The sequence below is a fragment of the Equus asinus genome, chromosome 8 (genome assembly GCF_041296235.1).
Source record: "Equus asinus isolate D_3611 breed Donkey chromosome 8, EquAss-T2T_v2, whole genome shotgun sequence".
NCBI classification, from domain to species: domain Eukaryota; kingdom Metazoa; phylum Chordata; class Mammalia; order Perissodactyla; family Equidae; genus Equus; species Equus asinus.
In genome coordinates this window covers 23,513,172-23,526,301 of record NC_091797.1, presented here as the reverse complement: position 1 = coordinate 23,526,301, position 13,130 = coordinate 23,513,172, and the positions used below count along the sequence as shown (strand labels likewise).

Sequence of the window (13,130 nt, the reverse complement as noted above, 5' to 3'; positions counted from 1 at the left end):
ACATCCACCCCAGGAGAGGAGACCCCTGGATACTCACTCATTCCTTTGTTTAACAGGTTGGCTTTCGGTGCCCTTCACCTGCTCTGCCCTGTACTAGGCACTGAAGGGGGACCCCGAGATGGGCAGCAGCCCCCTCTGAAAAGAGCTGGAGGGCTCTTGGGCAAAACAAAGCAGTCCCACATGAAAAGTGAGTTAGTATCCAAGCCCCCCACCCTCCCCGCCACCACCATCCCCAGACCCCTTCAGAGGGGCAACGCCCTGACCTTTGTCCCCATCTGCCCGGAGGTAGGATGGCAGAAATGGCCAAGACCATCCAAAGGGAGTATCCGCACCTCAGCAGCCCCTGCACGGGCCCTTCTCCCCACCCCAGGGAGACCCAGCGAGAGTTGGGGAGTCACTCACCCACGACAAACAGTTAAAAGGAAGAAAGTGGGTCTGGCGATATCAATGCACTTTGATAACAATAAACTCCGCTTTTAATTTATGCTAATGTGTAGGGCTGTGGTGACAGTAAGAACTAAATTACAGAGTGGCTTTCGAGCTGGTAATTATCCCTCCATTTTTCGCTGCTCTGGAAGATGGACACACAATTATGCTCTCTTGCTGTATATTAATACAGATTCTTGACATCTTCAGCAGACCTGGAGCTGTCATCGAGCTTTTTGTCTCCTTTAATTGAAAATTAATGGTTACTGGGTTGCCACGGAAACAGAGGCCACGGACGCCAGTGGCGCTCACGTCTCACCGAGGGACTGCCGGCATCAGGAGTCCGGAATGACCTTGAAAGTTAAAAGAAAAAAAAAAACTTAAAAAAGAAGGGGAGAGGGGGGAAATGAGGACAGGAGGCTGGGAGAGTGTGTCAGAGCTGAAAGAAGAGAGGAGAGAGAGAGAAGAGAAAGAAAGGAGAGAAAGGAAGAGGGAGAGAAAGGAGAGGAAAAGAAAAGATAAGAATTAAAAAGAGAAAATTGCAGAGGTTGGGAGCAGGGAAGCTTGAGAGGGGACATTAAAGTGGTAAGTTTTACCTCTTGGTTTTTGTCTCTTACATTTTTTCTAAAGGCCCGTTGAAACACTGGGAGCCGGGTCTCAGCTCCAAAATCCTTGATTCTACAAATCTGTGTGAGGAAGAATGACAGCATCGCCCAGAGCCCCCGAGGGGAAGTGACAAAGGCTCCTGGGTGCCGTGGGCAGCGGCAGCAGACCAGGGGGCAGGGTGGAGGTGTGCGGTGTGGGCACCTCCCCAGGGCCAAGTGGACTGTGCTGTCGAAAACGGGGGCTGCAGAGGGGACTTTGTCATGGGGAGCCCGGGAGCTGCCCCAACATTGCTCCCGCAGCAGTGAGCAGGTGAAAGGGCTCTGTCGGCTGGGCCTTCAGCCTGAAGACACAACAAAAGAACTCAAATGAGTCAGAGATGGGGGTACGATGACGAAGCGGGAGGGTCCTGGCAGGGGGAGGCCATGGGTGGTTTGCCCAGGAAGATAAGAGATAAAGGGAGGCAGTTAAGTGAGCCTCTAGGACAGCCCTCCAGGGAGGCCAGTGGCTCTGGGCTTAGGAATGTTTTTTCCCTAAGAGAAGGTGGCAGGCTCAACTTAGGGGCACTGGGGACCCCTGAGCATTCTAGCAGGAAAGGTGGGCTCTTTCCTGATCAGCCCACCATACCAGTTCTTCAGTCCTGAGCATCAGCTCCAGAAATACAATTCAATTCAACAATTACTGGATGTCCACAGTGAACCAGGAGCCAAGCTAGTGCATCAGACGCAGAGCCGGCTCCCACTCCAGGCTGGGGGCAGACAGACACATTAACAAACAATTGCAAAATTAGCTGCCCCTCAGAGATTTCTCTGCAAGGATGTTCATCACAGTAGTGTTTATACTAGCAAAAATCTAGAAATAATCTGGATGACCAGCAATTGAGAATTGATAAAATGACATGCCTTACCATATACCCCCAAAGATGGCACTGCACAGTCATTTTAAATTATACTGAAGTCAAATTATATTCAGTGACCTGGGGGAAACGTTCACAATATTTTGTTTAGTGAAAAAAACAGTTTACAAAATGGTAATGTATTCATGATTCTATGATCCTGTTTCTAAATTTTTTGAGATATTTGTACATTAAGTATGTTATGCTATAATAAAAAGTTACATATGTGTATGTAAATGTATGAATATGTTTGTGAATGTTCAGGAGTGTGTGTGTCTAAGTGTGTGAATGTTCAGGAGTGTGTGTGTCTAAGTGTGTGAATGTGTGAGTGTGTACTTTAAAAAAGTGCAAATAAATCTTATCATGGTTGTCTCTCAGTGGTGGAATTATGGCTGAACTTTATCTCCTTTTTTGTCTTTTTTGTATTTCCCAAGTTTTCTACAACAAATATACATAACATTTATTGACAGGTAAAAGAAAAGATGGTTTTGAAATTAGCTTCTCCAGAAACCGGTCCCCTAGAGATAAAATCCCCAGCCAGCAGCTCCCCCCTCACATCTCTGCAGAGATGAGGCCCCCCGGCCCAGGTGCCTTGCCCAAAAATCAGACTTGGCAGACCCTTGCCTCAATTACCAGTACACCATCCCAGGCTCTCACTCCCACTCAGACCCTTCCCCACCCCCTGCTGGCAACCACAGTGTCCAGAGATGGGAGGAGGGGCTGAGGACCCCCAGGAGGGGCTGTGGGGTGAGCCAGGCTGAGCGGATCCTCAAGTATACAGCCCTGGAGGCCAGGAATGAGCCCTCCTTGGTTCCTGTGTGGATCTTAATCTCATTTCACAGACCAGGGAACTGAGGCCCAGAGACGCTAATTGACTTGTGCCAAGTCACACAGCTGGTCAGTGGCAGAGCCGGAACCCAACCCCAGGGACTGTCTGCTTCCAGGTTTGTAGCCTGTGCACCTTTCTCTCCTGCCTCGTCCCTCACCTGGTCCAGAGAACCCAGGTACAACTGGAAGCCTCTCGGAAGTGCTTGGATTTCTGGAATAAGCTCCATTCTGGGAAGGTCACCATGACAAACAGCATCTTTTCACCTTGGCAGGGCTGGAAGAGAGCAGTCATGAGACCCCAAGTTAGAGCTGGAGCTTTGGAGAAAGACTGGCTGGGAGTGGGGCTCTGGGGAAATGCATCCTTTCCCTCTCTCCCCGGGTACATCTTTAAGTCCCTGCCCCTCTCAGGCCCCCCACACACCCGGCAGATGGGAGCTCTGTCCCTCCCCACAGTTCACTCCTTCGGCCCTGCCAAGTCTCCGTCTCCAAAATCAGAGCCCACATTCCCTTCCTCCAGGAAGCTTCAGGCGATTATCTTCATGTTGCCACAATTATTCCTCCACTCTGCCCCCTGATAATGAACAAACTACCCTCATCGCACACGTCCTCTGTGGCAGGCCCTAGTCCAAGCACTTTTCATGTGTTCACTCCATCTTCTCAACAACCCTATAAGGGGGTGCTCCTACTTTCTCCCAACGAGGCATAGAGAGGTTAGCGGACTTGGCCAAAGTCACACCGCAAATCAGTGGCAGAGTCAGAATTCGAACCCAGGCAGCCTGAGACCAGAAGCCACACTCTTAATCACCCCACTAACAACAATGCAAGGGTTTGAGGTTTCACTAGAATTCTGTTGCACTGGATGACCTGGAAATTCAGCAGCCCATCTGGGCAGGTCAGGGTGATAGCCTTGCCCCAAACAGGGGATCTTGCATTTGCGAGCAGGTGGAAACAGGCTCCTCCCCTATCTAGAGGGTGTAGCACATCTGACACATTGGCCTGGTCAACTCTGTCCTCACTGCCCTGCCACCAACACTCAGGACAGGCTCTGCACATGGGGAAGACTCACAGCAGGGCTGGCTGGCCAACTGAGGACAGTCCCTGGGGAAGGGTCCCAGGGGAGGGCCCCCATGTCTCTGCCTGCGCCGGGCTGAGCCCTGAGAACCAGAGGAGGCCTGGCATCCTTTCCTCTCCACCAGCCTCCACCCGCTGCCTACCCTTCTCCACTTCTCCCCTGTCCTTCCCCCCACCTCCCTGCCTCGCCCCTGCCCACTTCCCTTCCCGCCCACTTTCCCGGAGAGAGAACAAACAAGAAGACAAACCAGCCAAGGAGGAGTCTGCGGAGGCAGCGAGGGGAGCGGGGAGCCAGCCTTCACTTCCCGGCTTCCCTGATCCCGACCTTAATCCCCCGCTCAGCATCCTGTCAGCCGGGTTGTTCTCGAGCTGACATTGCTGCAGGCGCCTTCTCGGCAGCCCTTCCTCAGATCTGCCTCCTCCGGGGACTTCTAAAGAGGAGCCTGAGGTTTCTCTGTTACAGCCGGCTTCACTCGCTGCCCTCAAGCAAAGCCTGGGCTCCCAGGGGGCCGTGGGGAGAGGGGGCTGCAGGGGGGCAGTGCTGGGCCTGACGTTTCGGAGGAAGATGGGAGGATGGAGGTGGCTGCACCCCAGAGGCTTCTAGAGTGAGGGTCAGGCCTGGGGCAGGAGCCCAGGCGGGGCTCTTCCTCTCCTCAAACAGGGGGAACCTTGCTCAGGTGTGTGAGCCTGAGAGGCAGAGGGGAAACTGAGGCTGGAGTCCAATGAATTCAGGCTGGCACTAGTTCAGGCTGTGGAGCAAGCAGAGGGGTCTGTGATTTTCTGAGTCTGGGAGATCAAGCTCAGGGTGGGTTTTGAGAAATGGGCAGCTGGGGTCTGCACAGTGTAGACGAAAGGAACCCACTTATACACAGTAATCAGTTGACTTCCTGAACACCTCCTGGGTGCTGGGTGCTAGGTGCTGGGAGAGAAACAGGAAAGGCAGCGAAGAGGGAGCTCTGCCATGCAGTAGCTGTGTGGCCTCGAGCCAGTCATTTGGCTTTTCTGAGTCCCATTTTTCTTATCTACAAGGTAGTGTGTGTGTGCGTGTGTGTGTGTGGGGGGGGAGTATGATAAAAGCTTCCTTGCAGGATCAGTGTGAAGTTTAGAGACATGTGCAGAGCACCTGGGGTTTAGGAGGATGTTTACTATTCATATCACTGTCCAGAGTTTTGTCTGGGTCCTCAGGAAGGAGGCTCTACGCACAGGGGCGTCACCGGAGAGCATGCGTGCAGGTGAGTGTCTGGGGCGTGGTTTGGGCAGGGCCCCCATGACACTGCTGGGTCTCTGTGTTTGAAATCAACATCCAGGGCAGTGGGCTCTGGCCAGCCCTGCCCCTCCCCCTACACTCCCACCCTCCTGCTTGTGACATACCCGTCCTGCCAAGGGGACAGGGATACAGGAGGCTCCTGCAAACCCAGGAAAGGGTGTTCCTTGAGCCCCTTCACGTGGCCCCTCTCTCCCTGGAACCCCATCAGAGCCACGAGTGCTCCCGGGACTAAAGTGGAAGGTAGTACCCAGGACCCCAGATGCCCAGCTTCCTGTCCTGGGCATTTGCCCTCAGGCAGAGAGCTCTGAGACCCGGGTGCAGGCCGTGTGGGCTTCATGCAAGTCCACAGGGTCCCAAAGGCAAGAGGCTGGGGGAGTGGCAGAGAGGTTGCCTCTGCATCCAATCTTTTCCTTCCACAGGTGGGGGGAGCAAGTCCTGGGGAGTGGGCTGTGATCATGTTCTGAACTCGGTTACTCTACCTCCTCACTACGATTCCTCTCTGGAGCAACTTCAAGAGCACTGGCTCTTCCTGTTGCCGGAATTTACATAGCTGGGTGGCCTTAGACAAGTTACTGAACCTCTCTGAGCCTTGGTGTCCTCCTCAGTCAAATAGGAATATTATTGCTTGTCAGTGTTGCGGTGCAGTAAAAATAAAGCAACTTAAAACAATGCCTGGCACGCAGTAAGAGCTCAAAGATGTGCAAACCACCTGAGCTGACACAGAAAGTTTTTTTTTGTTGAGTTCATAATAGTTTACATCGACGTGAGATTTCAGTTGTACATTATTTCTTGTCTGTCACCACATAAGTGCTCCCCTTCACCCCCTGTGCCCCCCCATCCCCCTTCCCCTGCTAACCACTGAACTGTTTTCTTTGTCCCAGTACTTGTTTATATTCCACATATGAGTGAAATCATCTGGTGTTTGTCTTTCTCAAACTGGCTTATTTCGCTTAGCATAATTCCCTCTAGGTCCTTCCATGTTACTGCAAATGGGATGAATTTGTCGTTTTTTCTGGCTGAGTAGTATTCCATTGTATATCTATACCACACCTTCTTTATCCAATCATCAGCCGATGGGCTTCCATGTCTTGGCTATTGCTAACACAAAAAGTTTTGACTCAGGCTGAGACGGGTATGTCTGTATGAGCATTACTCGGTAGGAACAAGAAATAGAATGTTTCAGAGACAGAGTTTTAGGTTTCAGAAATGGGTATGAATGTCAAAAAGTCAAAGCAGCCAGATCAAAATGTCATATAATCATGCTTGGCACCTAACGGATGTTGGTAAATTCTCATTTCCTTCCTTACCTCCCTCTCTCCTTTCCTTTCTTCCTCCCTCCATTCCTTCCTTCCTCCTTTCCTTTCTCCCTCCCTGCATTCCTTCCTTCCTCCTTTCCTCTCTCCCTTCCTTCCAGCCAAACCAGTGTTATCATTCTTCTGACCACTTCATTCCCGGCCTTCAGGAAAAGTCAGATTCCCCCCTACTCCATTAGGGTTAGACCTAACCCTAATGCTTCCTTCTCATCCTTAGGGGCAGGAGGAACTTCTGGGGCCCGCTTAGGGCTCTGTCGTCTCCAAGTCTTTGGGAAACCACTCGTCTCAGAATTCCCAGGAACTTAACAGCGATTCCCATTCCTGGAAACTCCCTACCCGCGGAACTGGCACCCAGGGGTGAGCCTGGGCATCAGCATTTAATAAGCTCCTCTGTGATTCTCACACCCACTGAATCTGAAAACCACCTCCTTGTGCTTTTCCTCTTTTGCACTGGGTCCACGCTGTGTGATCTCTGGCTTGTCAGAGAGTGTTTATTTAAAGTCCTTGTCTGGGGAATGTGGCCACTTCTCCCACCAGCCAGGAGATCCCTGAGGTCCAGAGGCCACTGGGCAGGACTGATCCCATGGTACCTGTAAACCCCACCCACCCCGCCCCGGTCTGCAGGAGTCAGGGGCTTCCTGGCCCATTTTCCACAGTAGACTCTGCATTCCTTGGGTTGGTACCCCTGGGTTTCCCCAGTAGGTGGCCTGGGACACCACTGGGGCTCCCTGCCCTGGCATTCAAAGAGACAGGCTCAGGCGGGGCGGGGCGGGTTGCCTTCAAACTTCCCAAGAACCTCTTGCACTGGGGTTTGCGGAGCAGGGCAGCTTTCTGCTGCTTCTTCCCTCCCTGGAGCGTCCCCCAAAGGATGGCTGCCCCAGTGACCGCGGGAGGACTGGGAGGGGGGCATGTCTCAGATCTCGGCCAGCTCACACCCCCAACATTCCAAGCCCCCACACCCTGGTAACTATTCCCACTGGCCTTAGCATGAGTTACGTTCAACAGAACTCCTCCACAGGAGGTGCCCCTGGGAGAAGAGGGGCAGTGGGATGTATGAGTTTGAAGTCCTGGCTATTCACAACCAGTGGAACAGACCATGGCAAGTCCCTCCTGGTCTCTGCACCTCAATGACCCCATCTGGGAAGCAGCAGCTGAAAGTGGTGGGGCCTCAGAGAGACCATGGACATAAAAGTGCTAAGTGAACACACGTATGGATCCCTTAATTCGTATTTTATAGAATGAACCCTTTTGTACCCTCCCCCCAACAGGTGCAGGCTACCTAGGAAGCCCCTGGTCCCACTGCCTCCTCTCAGGGAGTCCCAGCCTCAAGCTCTCTGGCTCTTGAAACAAATCCATCTGTTTAGGGGGTTTCAGAGACAGCTGGGAGGGGCCCCCAACGACCCAACTCCTTCCAAATCGGTGGAGTCGGGGAACCCCATTGGAAGGCAGACTTGAGCCGTGATGTCTGCTCTGGGGGTGTCGGGGGAGACAGGGAGGACAGGCACCAGGGGCAGAGGACTCTGGGAGCAGATCCCGAAAATCCCATGGGTGTGAGACCAGAAACCCAAACCCCAGGCCCCCACCCCACCCTTCAAGCCACCGTCCGGAAAAAATAAACGATTTCCTGCAACCAGCTCCGAAACAAAGTCTGTGAGTGAGCTGTGACACATGTTACATAAATAGAAGCCGCAGAGGGGAAAAGCCTGTTTTCTCTTTCATTATTTATCACTCTCTAACTATCTCCAGCTGGGTGAGTAAACAGGCGCATTGGCCCATAATGAGGAACAGACCGCTGCCGTGGGGCTGCTGGAGGGGCCCGTGAGCGTGAGAGTGTGTGCCTGTGTCTGTCTGTCTGTCTGTCTGCTCCGAGAGGGACGCGTGGGAGTCTGCGAAGAAGAAGGCTCATGGGGTCACCTGGTTCCAGACAGCAAGGGGCTACCCACCCGGTGCCTGCCGGCAGCCTCCCCTCCCTGAGGGCTGGGCTGGGGATCGGTGTGCTGGATGGAGGAGGAGTCAGAAGGGGAGAGACTGTGTGGGCGGGAGAGGATGTGAGAGGTAGAGCAGAGTGTGAAGCTACGAATGTGCCGGGTCTCGGAGCATGACCCCCCCAGGGGTGGCCTCTGAGTGTGGCCTGGGGGGTGTGTGGGAGTGGGGCGGGGCGTGAGGGCGTGTGAAGGAGGGTGCCTGGAAGGGCTGTGTGGGGCTGTATGTAAGACAGCGAGACTGAGGGGGAGTGTGTATCTGATGGTGTGGCCACATGTGAGTGTAGGTATGGGTGTGTGTGAGACCATGGGAGCATGTGTATGTGTGTGTGTGTGATCCTGGAGGTATATACAGATATGTGTGATTCTGTGACTTGGGAATGTGTGAACTATGTGTGAGTGTACATACCTGTGTGTCACTATGGGAGTATGGTATGTACATGTGAGTTTTTATGGCCTTAAGGTATTGCTACGGGTTGAATGTGTCCCCCTCCAAAAAAGATATGTTGAAGTTCTAATCCCCGGCACCTCAGAATATGACCTTAGTTGGGAATAGGGTCATTGTAGACACAGACGATGAGATCGTACTGAGGGCCGGCCCTGTGGCCGAGTGGTTAAGTTCCCACTCTCCACTTCGGCAGCCCAGGGTTTTGCCGGTTCAAATCCTGGGCGTGGACATGGCACCGCTCATCAAGCCATGCTGAGGCGGCGTCCCACATGCCACAACTAGAAGGACCCACAACTAGAATACACAACCACGTACTGGGGCCTTTGGGGAGAAAAAGAAAAAATAAAATCTTAAAAAAAAAAAAAGATGAGGTCATACTGGAGTAGGGTGGCCCCGAATGCAGGATCACTAGCATCCTAATAAAAAGATGTCCACATGAAGATGGAGCCAGAGATTGGAATGATGTATCTACAAACCAAGTAACGCGTGCGGCTATCGGGCCCTAGCAAGAGACAAGGAAGGGTCCTCCCCGACAGGGTCTCAGAAGGGACCTTGACTTTGGACTTCTAGCCTCCAGAACTGAGACAATAAAGTTCTGTTGTCTTCAGTGACTCATTGTGTGGTGCGTTGTTACAGGAGCCCTAGGAAACTAATCCTGATGCATATGAACATGTTGTGTGAGCTTGAGAGGCTGCAAATAAGTGTGGGAAACCATGGGAATGTGTGTATATGAGATCCTGGTAGTGAAGATGGGTGTGGGTGTGACTGTCTGACTATGGGAGTGTGTAAATACGTGTGTAAGACCAGGGAATGTGTAAATGTGTATGTTTGTCCCTATCAGCACACACACTCAGTACCTACATACCATCATCCTGGAAAGGAACCCAACAACCATCCTTCACTCCTGGCTGTCTCTGCATACCCCAGAACCCTTCCCTGACCTTGGGCAGCCCTGCCTGAGGCCAGGTCAGCCCTGGAGGAGGGCTGAGACAGTGCTGCTGAGGGCTGCCCACAGCCTGCCCCCACCCCAGGGTCATCTCGACATCAAGGTTTAAACCCTACCCCGGCCTGCAGGACCGAGTGCTCATCAGGGATCCTAATGGGGCCAGAGCCGGAGGCTGGAGGCAGTATGGTGTGGGGTCAGACTCCTTGTCTGTGGTCCTGGGCATTCTTGCCTGAAGCCTGATTCCTCTCTAGTTTGGGCTACTGAGCTGGTGTCACCTGTTCTGCATGGGGAGTTATAATGGAGATAGGCCTAAGCCCACAGAGTCTTGGAACAGAACTGGGTTCCTGAGCACCTGTGTTGACCAGGCCCATCCCAGTCGACAGCTGGGTGTCACAGAGCCAGCTGGAGACCCAGCCTCCCTGGCCACGTCCAGACCAGCCTGATCTCCTACTGGCCCAGCCTCTGCTCCCCAGCCAGGGGACACCACAATTATTCAATTACTCAACAAAGCATACATCCACACGTCCCAAGGCCCATGTCTCAGAATCCTCAAAGGTGTCCCAGAGATGTCTTGTGGTGAGACCTCCGAGGAGTCACTCACCTCTGAGCCTCAGTTTCCCCTCTGTGAAAATGGCACAATCACCCTTGCCTTGCCTACTTTATAGGAATGGTGTTGGGAGAAGGGGGTCTAACGGACATGAAGTTGTCTTATACAGAAAGACATGGCCTGACCTTGGTGAACGGCCCATCACAAAGGTAGCCCCACAGACAGACTACTGACGTCACCTCCGCCATCACAGTGGTTGGCTGTCTCCTTTTCCAGCTCCCCACCGTCTCTTCCCTTGGCTTTACAATCATTTGACTTAGTTCAGGGGTCAGCAAACTGGCCCCCACACCAAACCCTGCCTGTTTTTGTGTGGTCTGTGAGCTAAGAACGACTTTTACAACAGACGGACGTTTGCGGTCAATCTGATAAGAGGGAGCATTAACTCGAAACCCCAATCAAGCAAAATGGTACCCTTCTCCCAGCCGGAAATCCCATTCTTCTCATTAGCAGACCTGTATTACAAAAAATTATAGGTAGTTATTATTGTAATTGTAATCCCATCAATAAAAATTTTGCGGAAATTTGTTTTCTCACATATTTCTCTTATATTGTTATATAAGTCCCTACATGATGTCCTTAATTTTGCCTCAGCCCACAAAGCCTAAAATATTTACTATCTGTCCCTTTACCGAAAAAGTTTGCTGGTCCCTGCCTCCACTACTGAACTCTGCCATTACAGAAACAAGTGGGCCATAGTTTGCCAAGCCCTGAAGGAGAACACTAAGCCCTTGGCCATTCTGGTTGGTTTGGAGAGGGGCCAAGTAAATCCCTAGACAGCTCCCAACCAGCCAGTGTTTGCTGGAGCAGTTCACTGGAATGAACTGGGCAGGATGTAAGTCTGAAGGTGATGGGACGCCCTTCAAGGACTCTGAGACTGAAGCCTGTCCAGGGAAAGGCAGAGTTAGCAATGCAGAGAACCCAAGGGCACTGTCTTGAGCCCCTGGATCACACATCACCTGCAGCCAGCCCTACCCCTCGGTTTTTCAGTAGCACGAGCCAATCAATTCCCATTGTTATTTAAGCCCATCTGAAGTGAATTTTCTGATACTTGCACCGATCTAAGAGGACAAAAGAAGAGTCTAATCCAGCTCAGGGCATTCAAGGAAAACTTCCAAAAGGAGGTGTCACCTAAGCTTGGTCTTAGGGTCAGCTATGAAAGCAAGTAGAAGAGAGGGTATTCCAAACAGAGGGCATGGCTGGAGAGGAAAGAGCACAGCACAAGCCACAAATCCCCAGTAGCAGAGCTGGAAGTGGCCACAGAGAGAACTGGAGGTTCAAGAATGGACACCTTGTGTCCTGTGCACCAGGCCAAGGTGCCTTGAATTTGGCCCTGTGGGGATGGATCTTGAGCAAGGCGCGAGAAGTTCAGGTTGGCATTTTACATAGACCTTTTTGACCAATGTGGAGGATGGACGGGAAGGAGGTATGGGGAGGGGATCAGGTTGGAATCGGGGGGCAGTTAGAGGTTGCCGGAACATCCCAGGTAGACAACGATGAGGGTCCAGACCATTGGAGTGGGGTGGAGAGGAGGGAATGACCCTGAGTTCTATTTGGGAAGCCACGTCCACAAGACTTGGTGACTGACTGGATGTAAAAGGAAGGGACAGAAAGAATCAAGGGGGGATCCCTAGTTTCTAGAGTGATGGGGGTGGGGACGTGATGCCACCACTGGGAGAAGATGCAGAGGTGGGGCGTGCTTTTGGATACAGAAGAAGATCTGCGTCTAGGACATGTTGAGTACGCCATCACTGGAGGCTCACTGACATGGGGGTGGGAGCAAGGTCCAAAAACGCACAGTACTGGAGCCATCAGTGTAGACGAGAGTGTCCAAGAGGACATGTAGCTTTGGAAGAGTAAGGGGTCAAGGTTGAAGCCTTGAGAACACCAAGCATTCAAGAGTGGACAGTGGGCGATGACATGAACCCACAGAAGCACATGGAAAGGAAAAGTCAAGGAGAACAGGAGGGCAGGTGTGGCGGGCGCCATGTCTCTTGGCACTTACCTCTAAAGGGGAAGGCTTCTCGCTTCCAACACCTGCTCTTTCCTGGCCGTGGAAACACCCTTGGCTCCAGCTCAGGAAAAGAGAGTTAATGTGCCTGGAAGCAGCTCTCAACCAATGACAAAGAGGGAGTGGGTGCATAAACACCCCAGCTCCTTGCCTCTGGTGTGGACAACTTGAGGCATGTCTCATACATTTTCCGGAGTTCCCCAGCAGGATTGCACTGCTCTTGGTCACAGCGGTGGCATAAGGTGCCCTATAACCCTCCCTGTATTAGTTTCCTGCCCTTCTTCCTCACTTTCCCACTCTCCTACTGGTGTTTCCCAGAGCCATATCCCAAATAAGCTACTTGTGCTTGAACCCTTGTCTCAGAGTTCACTTCTGGGAGAATCTAAACTAAGACAACGGTGTCAATGAAAACCCAGTAAGTGGAAAATTTTAAGATGTTCTCTCCAGGTAACATTTGTTTTGGGGGGATCAGGTCATCTCTGGCCCATGCACAGTGCCCACCTCCCCACCGATGAGAGAGGCAGGCCAGTTTCTCCCCTGGTCCTGAGATTCTCAGCAGGGGACTTTCCACATCCTGAGGCTGGGCAGACTTCACTATCAAGAACCCTTTCCTACCTCTTGCCTCGGTTCCTCCTGCTTTCCAGGGGCTGCTGTGTGCAGGGAAGTCTGGTCACGGCCCCTTGCATAGAGCAAAGGCTTGGAAAGACTCCTCGGCCTGAGCCCACCCTTCCTTGGA

At 52.4% G+C, this 13,130-nt stretch overlaps 1 long non-coding RNA gene across 2 annotated transcripts; it reads right to left on the bottom strand.

Moving 5' to 3' along the window:
* Nucleotides 1–449: 449 nt before the first annotated feature.
* LOC123288262 (uncharacterized) lies at nt 450–4,307 on the bottom strand. 2 transcript variants are annotated; one of them, XR_011504977.1, is made up of 4 exons: nt 4,072–4,204; nt 2,911–3,026; nt 1,044–1,372; nt 451–779 (listed from the first exon to the last, which is right to left on the bottom strand). It is a non-coding gene; the product is annotated as an uncharacterized lncRNA (long non-coding RNA). The 2 variants fall into 2 exon arrangements; XR_011504978.1 differs by lacking the exon at nt 1,044–1,372 and having other exon boundaries at nt 450–779; nt 4,072–4,307.
* Nucleotides 4,308–13,130: the final 8,823 nt, after the last annotated feature.